Consider the following 12,010-nt stretch of genomic DNA (forward strand, 5'->3'; position numbering starts at 1 on the left):
CCTCTCTGAATCTGAGTCAGGCAAGGAGGAGTTGTCCCACTGCTTGCACCTCCAAGTGAACACTGTAAAGTTCAATTGTCAACTCCTTCTTTAATGAAATGCTGGAAGAGTTATTTACAGTTAAACCCAATATTTCCTAACTTGAGTGTCACCTCAAAATTCTCTCAGGTAACAATGAAGTTATGACTGAGCTGCTGTCTGGTGACTTTCCTTTTCAAGGGCCTTCAGATGTTCTTCTATCTGACAAACAACTCAGTGACATGATGCTTTCAGGAGGTTCATCATTTGCTTCAATGTAACCAGATCTCATGTCCATTGAAGTTTTAGGACCTTTTAAGAGATCCATGTTTATCCACGAATGAATTCCTTGACCAAATTCAGTAATACTCTTAATTTCAAACTTTTTCTGTCTCATTCAATTTCAGCTGTCAGAAATTCTCACAGTGCTCTTTTCCAAGAAGGACAGAAATCTTCTGTTCTCTTTTTCCCATATCCTCAACAAAACATCCCTAATCATTCTTTTTTCTACATATTTTCCCAGTGGAAGCTTGAGACTTCATATCTCACTTCCAACTGTCCACTTTCAGTCACTAGAATTTCTAGGTCATCTAACTAAACTAAAAAGTAAACTTATAATCAATAAGAAAAGATTGCTTTGAAATAAAATGCAATAACATACAAATAATTTTTGCATTTTCAACCATTGAAGCAGAACTGTAGTCATTTAGCATACATTATAACTTGAAGTAAGCCAGTATTTTTTCAAGACATAGAATGAGAGAGAACTTTTCTGTTGTTCCCTAATGAACCATAGTCAACATGCTAGGTTTCTTTCTGTGTTATCTTGAAATAAGAACAACTACAAAATAACAAAAGGTTTATTTTCATTATCACATGGAAGAGAGACACAAACATGCAAAATTTTTCCATTTGTAAAAAAGGATTAATTTGTAAACATTTCTCTAAAACATATAAAATAAATAACCCTGCTTGAAGGAATGGAAAAAGTTTTGTATTCTTTTAGTCACTGAGTAGAGAATTGTGAAAATTTGCTTAAACAGTAGATCAATGTTATTCATTACCATTATGTTTTACTTTCTAGAATGGATACCTGATAATAATCATACCAGAACTACAGCTGATAATGAATGATTAAAGGCTAGGGAACAGATGTAAAGGGAAAGTAGAACAATTATTTTTTTTCCTGAGGTTCTTATGTGGGTCTCCTTTATTCCCCTCTACCGAGCTCTACCAAGTTCTGTGTGACATAAGGGACTGAATTAGGACTGGATTTAGACTGTTTCCCATCAAGAAAAGATCCCTTTCTTGAACTGTGAAAAAAAAAAGATATTAGAAATTAAAACCTCGACAAAGTTTTGGAACTGAAAATAATGATAATGTCAAAAGAGTCAATGGCAATATTTCTTTTAGGTTATCTAAGAACATTTGGATTGTACTAGAATTAGTGTATATTTTGTAACTAAAAGCCATTTTTGAGAAAACAAAATCTTTCAAGTGTTAAAAGTTTGTTTTTATTAAATTTAGGTTTTCAGTGTTTTGAAATCTTATTTCATCCACTTCCTACCAAGTTTTGGCTTAGACAAACAGATGTGTTTTCAGATGAAAATCATTTTGTCTGAAAGTACCAAGCTACCTTTGCTGTTGACGATAAACCATACAAATATCACAGGAAACTTCTGGTATATGCAGTGTCTTAATCAGCTGGAATTTGAATAATATGCAGACACATATCTAACTCATTCCCAAATGACCAGGAAGTCTGCGTCACATATGCTTTTCAAAAAGGAACTTCTCAAAAAATTTAATTAGACAAGAAAATGAAACACAGCTTGTTCAGTTTGGGGATTGTTTTTTTGTTTGTTTGTTTGTTTGCTTGTATTTATTTAAAATCATTATCATTCCATTTTGTTTCTTAATTTATATATCTATTTAAACCCTATATATACCTTTATAAAGCCTTAAATAAATTTGAGTTTTCTTTTGTTGGCATCCCAGGAATTCAGATCACTGAGAAATTTACCTGAGAACTCAAAAGATGAATAAAACCATAATGGACAAACGCACATGCTTGACCACAGAGGTATTGGTATGCAGTCACAGAACAAATGTATACTTCTGTACCGGTTTACAGGCTCCTGGTTTTCTTTTTTTGTCCCAGTGGAAGAGCAGAGCTTTACAAAGTAAATCAAAACTCCCTGAATTTTCACAGGTAATTTTTCACAGGCCTCATAAAAAGCCCCCTTGGGCTCCCTGTTGAAAACAACAGCAAGCACCAATGAACCAAAATTATTCCCACCACTGAAACTCTTTATAGTGCATAAAGACTATTAAGTACCTTCATGCCACATCTCTTTCAAGTCCAATTTCTATTCAAAAATACAAGACCATTTTTGTAAGTGGTTTGTCCAAGGGATAGTGGGAAATCTTTGCATTATCTCTAGCTGATTGATTATAAAGTCTGGTAGTCCTGTGTTTTCTGATTCTAATTAAGGGGATATTATCCAAACAGATTACAAAACTTTCCTCCTGGTCAGTACAGAATTTTGTTTGTGGTTCTAGACAGAAACATTAATGCATTTCTTGTGCATAACAAAATGCTCATGGCACCAGCAGAGACTTTGACTTATATAAACACTATTAACACTTCTTAGTTACCTTTTAAGGTGGTAGAGCATGAAGGGCTCTGCCAGAGAAGCTTTATAAGCTTTATCAAACCCTACAGTGACAGTTCAGGGGATTACCATCCACAATTGTCTGCCTTCTGAAGGGGGAATGCCTGCCCTCAGCTGCTCACTTTGCTGTCCCGACTGCACTGCAGGTGCAAATACAGTTTGATCTCCTTATGATACCTGCACATAAAAAGCAAAAGGAAAAATCAGTGCGTGGAAAAGACAGTCTCCCTCTTCTTGATCTCTCAGGGCACAGACAGTTGCAAATCTATTTGCAATCGTCCGTGTACTGATAGTATTCAGGTTAAGAATAATTGGAGCTTTCTTTTTGTTTGTTTGTTTGTTTGTTTTGAGAGCGTGGGTAGCATCTGATCCAGGTTGTCACACAGCCCCATAAACAATTTTATAAGGTCAACTGCAAGACAGCATAGGCTGGGAACGAGCAGCTGGGGACTGTTCAGATCGCACTATCAGTGAATGGCACTGCTTTCCTGCATTTGCACTGAATCTGAGTTTGAGCATTCAGATAATCATCTATGACATCTGAGATATAGGAGCAGCGCCCAGCAGATGGGCCAGTACCTGCTTACATCTAGCCCGAATCACTGGAAAGGACATCTGTCTCTGCTCTCAGATCTGATGCTTCAGTGGTCCCACTGCAGCTGAGCAGTAAAAATCCGCCGTGCATTTATGAACTGATCTTTTTAAGTAATTCATACTGTGAGCAGTATTTTGAATGAGTTTTAATAAAGTGGCCAAAAAAAAAAAAAAAATCCTGCTGTCAGATGTGCCAAATGTCAGCTCTTCATTGCAATACATAGAGGTATTAGAGCTTCTCAGCAACAAAAAAAAAAATTGCAGAAATATTTTTAAGATGCCTAAAACGGCAATATTTTCTCTTAGTTTTTGTTCAGCAAAATCACTTTATCTGAAGCTTTTCACTCCAGGTCCCATGCTACTTTGGGAAAAGAAAGTCTGAAAAAGTTACAGGCACCTGAAATTTCTGAAGATTTTTTTTCTGAAGAAAAAATATGGGGTATCTGTGCCTATGTTATCTTCTAACCTAAAAATCACCTTGTCCTTTCCTCTTCTCTTGCATCCAACCCCAGACAGTCATGTTTCTAGGTAGACACTGGGGCTAGCATACAATACTATAAGCATACTGAAATGACTAATATGAAAGGGCTGAGTAAAAGGCCTTTAAAAACAAACCAAAGATAAATCATTACTTAAGAATTACTGTTTTGTTTGCTTGTCATTAGACATCTGTTCATAGACATTGCAAATGTTCCACTGTTTGCCTGGGTTTAATCGTAACAACTTTGCAAAGGTGCTTCTTCTTCCTCATTGTTTTCACTTGGTTTCTAAGGCAAACAATACCTATTTTTTTTCCAGGCCTTTTAATTATTTAAAGCTGCTAAAATGCTAGAACTAAATAACTTCATAGGATGGAAATTGAAATCCAAACCTCAAAATGTACCAAGTGTGTGCAGTACCAGACCTTGTCTTGACCCCTCCTGCTGGTAGCCCCCAGGACCTCCCTGCAGTGACTGGATATAATTCAGGTCAGAACTTGACCTGAAATATGTAAAACTAGCCCTCCCCTTCCTCCCTTCTCCCCGTCATCTGCTCACATTTCTAGACCACAAATAGTGTACTGAATCCGAATTGTTTACTTTGCTGGGAATGCCATCTGTGTGTTGGCAGCTGGGGTGGGAGGGAAGGCACACACACTGAACAACAGTGATAAATACAGACAGTGGACTAAATTAGGAGAAGTTCTGCTACTTTCCAGAGCTCTGCATCTTTGCGTGCTTCCATTAAATGGATACAGTTCTTCTTAAACAGATACTGCACATCCGGATTATTCAGCAAGAGAGCAAATTCAAAACATTTGAACAGAGATAGCAAATAAGCCAGTCTGGGCAAAATACTAAGACTTCTGAAAAGGCTTGTGTCATTTATGGCTAAATTCACTTTTTAACATCTTACAGTATACTGGAATCAGCAAGGGGAAAGAAAGGCAACAGTAAATATTGTCAAAAGGAGTATGTTGTAAGTCATCCAAAATGAAAAATCAGAGATCTGGCAAGAATGTTTCTCATAGATCAAAGATAAAGTAAATATCCACTTAATTGGCAACTGATTCTGAATTCTAAAGAGGAATTGCTGGCATAACATCTGAATTTCCCATTTAAAAGGTCTTACATTTGAACAATGCTATACTACAGAAAGGAAAATTCAATAATTAAAAGCCCATCTTAAAGGATTCAGTTCTGTAAATGTGATGGCAGGGGAAAATTTAAAGATTAAAATTTTGCTCATTTTTCTTCACTAACAGCTTGGCAACAGAAATAAGTCTACACAGAATCTTAGAATAGCTAAAGTGGGAAAGGACGCTTGGAAATGGTCAAGTCTTACTCCTCTGCTCAAAGTAGGGTCCATGAGGATTGCTCAGCACCATGGGTTTTTAATATCTCCAAAGACATGGAAGCCACAGCCATTCTGTTTTCTCACTCTTGGAATTTGTCTAAAGTACATGAAACTTAAGAGCAATCAATAACGAAGTGAGTTCGGTCCTTCAGCAAATTTACAGCTGCAGTACTGAAGAAACTAGATGACAAAGAAATGGTTTAATGCCCCTTAACTTATGAAAGTTCGATTTACATTACTAACTTGATTTACCTTTTTGGTGAAATGCAAAAATGACAGCTCTTCTGTGTAAGGTTTATCCATCCTGAAGAAAGTACATGGAAGCAAGTTAACTTTCATCAGTTTAAGAGAGAGGTCCTCATGTTACCAGAGGGGGGCTGGTCAATAGACTCTTCCCCAAGTCCTCACTACTGGTGGTGGCTGGCTGGTAGAACGTCTACCCTGGGATTACCTCCAATAGATACTGGTGGTGTCTAGCTGACAACAAGTCCACATAACCCACTGGTAGCATGGCCATACGTGCAACAACAGGAGACAATGAGGCATCACGTATTCGGATAAGCAAAGTCATTAGCAGAAAGCAAGGACACATAGTTACTACAGAGCAGATTTTCTCAAGTGAATTTCTTCTAGCTGCATCCAGAAGCTAGAGGCAGTTCACTTGTGTTCTTATGGGCCATGTCAGAATTTTCCCAACATTTGGCAATTCTTATTTAGAATTGACAGGAAACAGGTTTCATACTTCAGTTTTCCATCAGCAAGACATAAAGAACAAGAAAGGACACGTCCTATTGGTAAGCATTTTAACAATTTGACTGGTGTTGGTCCATTAGCAAAGGCTATGTAATCAAAAGTGTAAAACTGCATTCACATCAGGTATAATTAGCTTGTCACTGTATCTGCTCTTCAGATTTCCTAAAATGTGCTGCACTAATGTTTGACTGCAATGCAAGGTAAGACTTTCTCCGTTGTGATAATGCGCAGGCTTGAAGATCTTATATTTTCATGTTGGAGTTAAATCTTTCAAAACTGATACCCCAGATCTAGAGGTATCAGGAAAGTGAGGAAGAAGTGTCTCAGTTCAGAAATGGGTCCCTAATGCCCATAGAGCTAGTTGAAATGAGAGAGAGACATGTTCACAAATGATCAAATCATAAATGCTGGCTAGTTTAAAAACATTCTGCAGTGTTAGAGCAATTTTTTAGTATTTTTATTAGAAATATAGGCCACAAATAGATTTGCATATATTTTAGAGGCTGAGACTATCCCAAATATATGATACATAGGAGATACTCTAAAGTGATTCACCTAAATCCTGTGGGCCAAGTTTCTGGTCTTAATGGAGAACTTCTCTTTGTTCTCTGCAGCTTACCCTGGTAATTTCTTCCAATTTTATTAATATCTTCTTAGAATTATTCCTTGAAGAAGAACCTTGAACTGCAGATCATCTGCAAGGAAAAGGAACACAATTCTTTACCAGCCACAGTGAGATTCACAGAACAGCAAAAACAGCACAGAACAGCATAAGCAGATTATTCTGACACCTTAAAAATATTGAATTCATTGCTTTGCATATATTTCAACAGAAAATTTTAAAGTCTTGAGTTAGCATCTGAATTCCATTTGAATTAATTTGCCTCAGAAAAACTCAAGTTCTTACCTTGAGATTGTACATCATCCCTGAAATTTTCAAATTATTCAGAAAAATTGATTGCATTTTGATCCGTTTAAAGTTACAAAAGAAAGTGGGAAAGAAAAACAGGTACTTACACAAACTCTACAATCATCTCAATTCCATAATTCCAAATTTGCAGCACAAGATCTACATGGCAAAGCAGGAACAGTATGTTAAATCTTTGTTTTCTTTGTTCCTTGTTTTCTTGGACATATAAGCTTTGTTCATCAGTAGTCATACACTTTCATATGTACTGGTGTTTATAGACTTTTTAAAATTAAGTATTATTCCCCAGTTTTGTTGTTAAATATTTTCCCATTCCAAAATGAAGCAATGATTGAACTGGCTAGCTAGTTTAAGAAGTGAGCAGATTTGGTGACAAAGCAAGTCACTGAAATGGCCACAGAGGTTTTCATGGTGGTCTTAATGGACTTTGAAAGTGACGTCTCTCCTGGAAGAACCCCTGTTGCATGGTCCAGTTTCTATCTTGGTCATCTAAAGTTACTTACTTCTAATTAAAATACTGTATCTGGTGGTTTACCAGGAGAATAAAACAGAAAATTCCAATTTTTGTTCTGAAGAACAAATGTGTGTTTGACATTTTTGGAGCAGCACTGCTTCTTACGTAAGTTCTCCTCCTCCACACAATTTTCTCTTCTGAAGGAAAATGAAGCATTTGTTTTTTGTTGTAAAAAGAGATTCTTGAAAGAATCAACAGCAAACAAAAGCTATTCTTGCCACTGAAAAGATCTTGGTGACATGTCATTGTTCCAGAAAAAAGCAGCAATCTGGATCCATGAGTAGTTTGGATTTTGTGGGAGGAAAGGTGATGGCAGCAAGTAACTGAGTACATCTACAGCTGAATGCCTCAGCCTTCCTGGCTCTGAACTATGTGTGCTAAGTGCTGCCCTATGTGCATTTTCATACAAAGCAGTTACTTGAATTAATGGAATACATCAGAGAAGGATTTGAACTTCCACTGGTCCTGCCACCACTGATGTGCACATAATTGCTGGGCACAGACAACACAGTCTACTTGTCTCTATTTTCTTCCTTCACGACTCAGAGAGAATACAATGAGCGAGCAGTAGTCAGAAGTGGTCAGATTAGTAAATGAATAAGCTATTTAGTGTAATGAATAAAGCATTATTCAAAGCCTGCTTTTTAAAATATCCTTTTCCTCAGCTGAGTGAGCCTTGAACTAGACATTACTAGACATTACTTCCAAGCTGAATTTACCCCTTCACAAGGGGTCACTGTTTACAGAAAAAGCAGATCAATACACTGAAAAAGGTGACAGTATGAATCACTGTGAGAAAAGTAGAGAAACAAATTGTGTGCTTCACATGTGTTGCTCTGTTGTGCTCATGGGTGAGCGTTCACACAAGCAGAGATGCCTTTATTTTTCCTACTAAAAGTCTCCTGGTGTTTGCTTTCCAGCAAGTGGAGAAACTCCTCCAGAGCTAGTCACAGCAGAAGCCTGGGGAGAGTGCACAGCTCGCTGCCTGCAGGAACCACCTTCTTCACAGGCTTCTGCAAAATAAGCACATTGCTTGGCCAAGTTAGGTCTTTCTTGCTGGGAGCTCCACACTAAAGAAATTAGCTAGCACAATGAAAGGTAAGATACCACCACTGTCTGAGAACAACAACTGAATGATCCTGGAAATGCAAATTCTTGTTTTTACATATATTCATACATGTAAATAAAATCCTGACCCAGGAATTTTATTCAGCTGAATAATATTCTTTGACTTCAATAGTATTCTATTTTAAATGAGCAGAGACTTCAGGTTAGGTTTTGCATTTGAACAGCAGCCTCTATTTCAGTTCAGGTGATACTGCTGTGTTGTAAAAACTCATAACTCATGCCAATTTGTCCAGATCAGATATCACATCTTTTTAACATTCAGCTTCAAAATGTATAAAGCAACACTGCCAAACTTCATAACAGTTCTCACATTTTGATTAGAAAATTTTCATAAACACCATTTCACATGGGTGTTTTCAACATGCTAGTTGCATAATCTCCTCTGTGCAATTAGTTATACAAACACTGAAAAATAAGTTTATGACCTGGAAGCTGGTTTTGATAAACCCTTCTGAAGAAGTACCTGAAGCATAGTCCTGGAGAATCTACTAGTGATAGAAATGATTAATGCATATACAACAGCACAGACAGTCTCCAAACAAGCTAAAGACCTGCCAGGAGCAGCAGTAATTCAATATCTGCTTTAAAAGAAAGAATGCAAAAGAGACCATAATTGAGGATTGAGATGCTGAATTCTTCTGATGGGGGAAGTTACGGAACACATTAATAATCTGGGAGATTTACAATGTCCTGACAGAAATACAAAAGACAGAGAAGACAGAAAGGATATAGAAAAAAGAACAGCCACGAAAATTACACATTGACAGTGCACCACTTCTTCCTTATTTACATAATTAATACTTGGTCTTCTGAGCTACGAGTCCACTTTGTTCAATGAACATGGTCTATACAACTGTGACAAGAATACTCATACGTTTCTTTTGCCCTCCTCTTCCACACAGGCAGATGACTGTCCCACCATCTCTGTTGCTCACAGGAAACCTCTACTGCTGCACTTGGGACAACACTGGTTCTACTGTGTCTGAGGGCTGTGGCTTCAAATTGCAGTAAGGCTGATAAAATAACCAGCTGCCATGAAAAGAAGTGTCCTCTTGCATGTAATCTCCCTTGTGCTACTTGTGGTTCGTGTCTGGTCCCACAGTAAACTGGTGCAGGGAGATGGCCAGCAACATGCCACCCTCCTCAAAGAAATAGTTCTCAGTGTGGTGTTGTCTTAGTCAAGCTTGTCATTAAATAGCAGCAAGCACAAGAAACTACTGAGCATTTTTTTCACATGTGGGCTAGAAAAGATTGAGGCTGTTACTATTTTACAAACCAAAAGATCCAAAATACCAATATGGTGAGTGCAGTACTGAAAACATCACATTATCTTATTCCTTGGAACCTATTATTGAAGGGCTCATATTGGGAAGAAAAAAAAAAAAGAAAAAAAAAGAGAATATAACACAAACCAAAACAATAGGCTAGGAGGTGGAAAACAAAACATCTGAATATAAATAGATCATGGACACCTTGTAACACAAAATTCTTATGTGTTGTCTTCTGCTGATTATTACAGTTTCATTTACTTTGGAATTTGCTTTATTTTCATGCAACTTTGGTGTATCCAAATAATTACAGTTATCACAGAATCACAGAATTGTAGGGGTTGGAAGGGACCTCTAGAGATCATCGAGACCAACCCCCCTGCCAAAGCAGGTTCCCTACACCAGGTCACACAGGTAGGCGTCCAGGCGAGACTTGAATATCTCCAGAGAAGGAGACTCCACAACCTCCCTGGGCAGCCTGTTCCAGTGCTCCGTCACCTCACCGTGAAGAAGTTCTTACGCACATTCGTGCGAAACTTCCTGTGCTGCAGCTGATGTCCGTTTCCCCTCGTCCTGTCTCCACGTACCACTGAAAAGAGACTGGCCTCACCGCTATGGCCGCCACACCTCAGATATTTATAAACCTGGATCAGGTCCCCTCTCAGTCTTCTTTTCTCAAGGCTAAACAGACCCAGCTCACTTAGCCTTTCTCCATAGGGGAGATGCTCCAGGCCCTTCACCATCTTTGTGGCCCTCCGCTGGACTCTTTCCAAGAGATCCCAGTCTTTTTTGTACTGAGGAGCCCAGAACTGGACACAGTACTCCAGATGAGGCCTTACCAGGGCAGAGTAGAGGGGGAGGATCACCTCCCTCGACCTGCTGGACACGCTCTTTTTAATGCACCCCAGAATGCCATTGGCCTTTTTGGCCACGAGGGCACACTGCTGGCTCATGGCCAACCTGTCGTCCACCAGGACGCCCAGGTCCCTCTCTGCAGAGCTCCTCTCCAGCAGCTCATCCCCCAGCCTGTATTGGTGCATGCAATTATTCCTCCCTAGGTGTAGAACCCTACACTTGCTTTTGTTGAACCTCATCCGGTTTCTTACTGCCCAGCTCTCCAGCCTGTCCAGGTCTCGCTGAATGGCAGCACAGCCTTCAGGCGTGTCAGCCAATCCTCCCAACTTCGTATCATCAGCAAACTTGCTGAGGGTGGCCACTATCCCCTCATCAAGGTCATTGATGAAGATGTTGAACAAGACCGGACCCAGCACAGACCCCTGGGGGACACCACTGGTTACAGGTCTCCAGCCAGACTCTGCACCACCAACGACCCTCTGCGCTCTGCCTGTCAGCCAGTTCTCAACCCACCTCACTGTCCACTCGTCTATCCCACACTTCCTCAACTTTGTTATAAGGATGTTGTGGGAGACAGTATCAAATGCCTTTCTAAAATCAAGGTAGATTACATCTACCGCTCTTCCCCCATCCAACCAGCATGTGACAGCATCATAGAAGGCCACCAAGTTGGTTGAGCACGACCTCCCCTTGGTGAACCCATGCTGACTACTCCTGATAACCTCATTTCCTCCCAGTTGTCTGGAGATGGTATCCAGCACAAGCTGTTCCATCACCTTTCCAGGGACAGAGGTATATTGCTGTATTAGTTTGAATCTAGTCAGTGAGATGAATAGAAGAGCCGATCTCTGTGTCATTCTGTCCAATACTACATTCTACTACATAAGAAATGGGAATTAAACATAAGAAATGGGAATTAAATCAAATCAATTTTAATGCACTATTCTAATAAGAAGACAACTGTAGTTCTAGATTGCAATTATGGAGTTAATTACAATTTCATTGGTACTGCTTAGGATTAAGAATACAAAGTTTACCTTGGGTGAACATTTCATTATCTAGGATGAATCCAAGCTACTTTTCTTCTAAATCATATCTTGGCTTATTTCCTAACTTTGACTGTTTAATAAAAGCATAAAGAATTTTACAGGTAGACTGTATCAAAACAGGCTAGCTGGTTCAACTCCAAATTACTGTACAGTGATTTGAGAAAAACATTAATTTTGAAGGAGCTCTGGAGGCTGAGTATAAAGATTATTAAACATAAGTTATATATATGCAGAAAAATTGCTTTTGCATGAATTCACTTTTAAAATGTTAATATATGCATAAGAAAATTGTGTTTCTTAATCTCTGAAGAAACACTTATCACTAGGAACCACTTAATTCTTTTCCTGCGCTTGATTTATTAGCTTATGAAATTATGCTAATAGTTTGCATG

At 38.6% G+C, this 12,010-nt stretch overlaps 1 long non-coding RNA gene across 6 annotated transcripts in view; it reads right to left on the minus strand.

The window, feature by feature from the left end:
* Positions 1-860: 860 nt before the first annotated feature.
* The window catches only part of LOC109366563 (uncharacterized), an 85,424-nt gene continuing 74,274 nt past the window's right edge, over positions 861-12,010 (minus strand). For 2 of the 6 annotated variants that reach the window (XR_014882253.1, XR_004159104.2), the window contains 4 exons: positions 6,894-6,945; positions 6,432-6,571; positions 5,376-5,427; positions 861-2,870 (listed from right to left, as the gene is read on the minus strand). This is a non-coding gene — a long non-coding RNA (uncharacterized LOC109366563). The remainder of the gene's footprint in view (positions 2,871-5,375; positions 5,428-6,431; positions 6,572-6,893; positions 6,946-12,010) is intronic. The other 4 variants (XR_014882251.1, XR_014882252.1, XR_014882254.1 and 1 more) reach the window with 3 other exon arrangements.

This window comes from Meleagris gallopavo, chromosome 3, assembly GCF_905368555.1.
Source record: "Meleagris gallopavo chromosome 3, MGAL_WU_HG_1.1, whole genome shotgun sequence".
Classification (NCBI taxonomy): domain Eukaryota; kingdom Metazoa; phylum Chordata; class Aves; order Galliformes; family Phasianidae; genus Meleagris; species Meleagris gallopavo.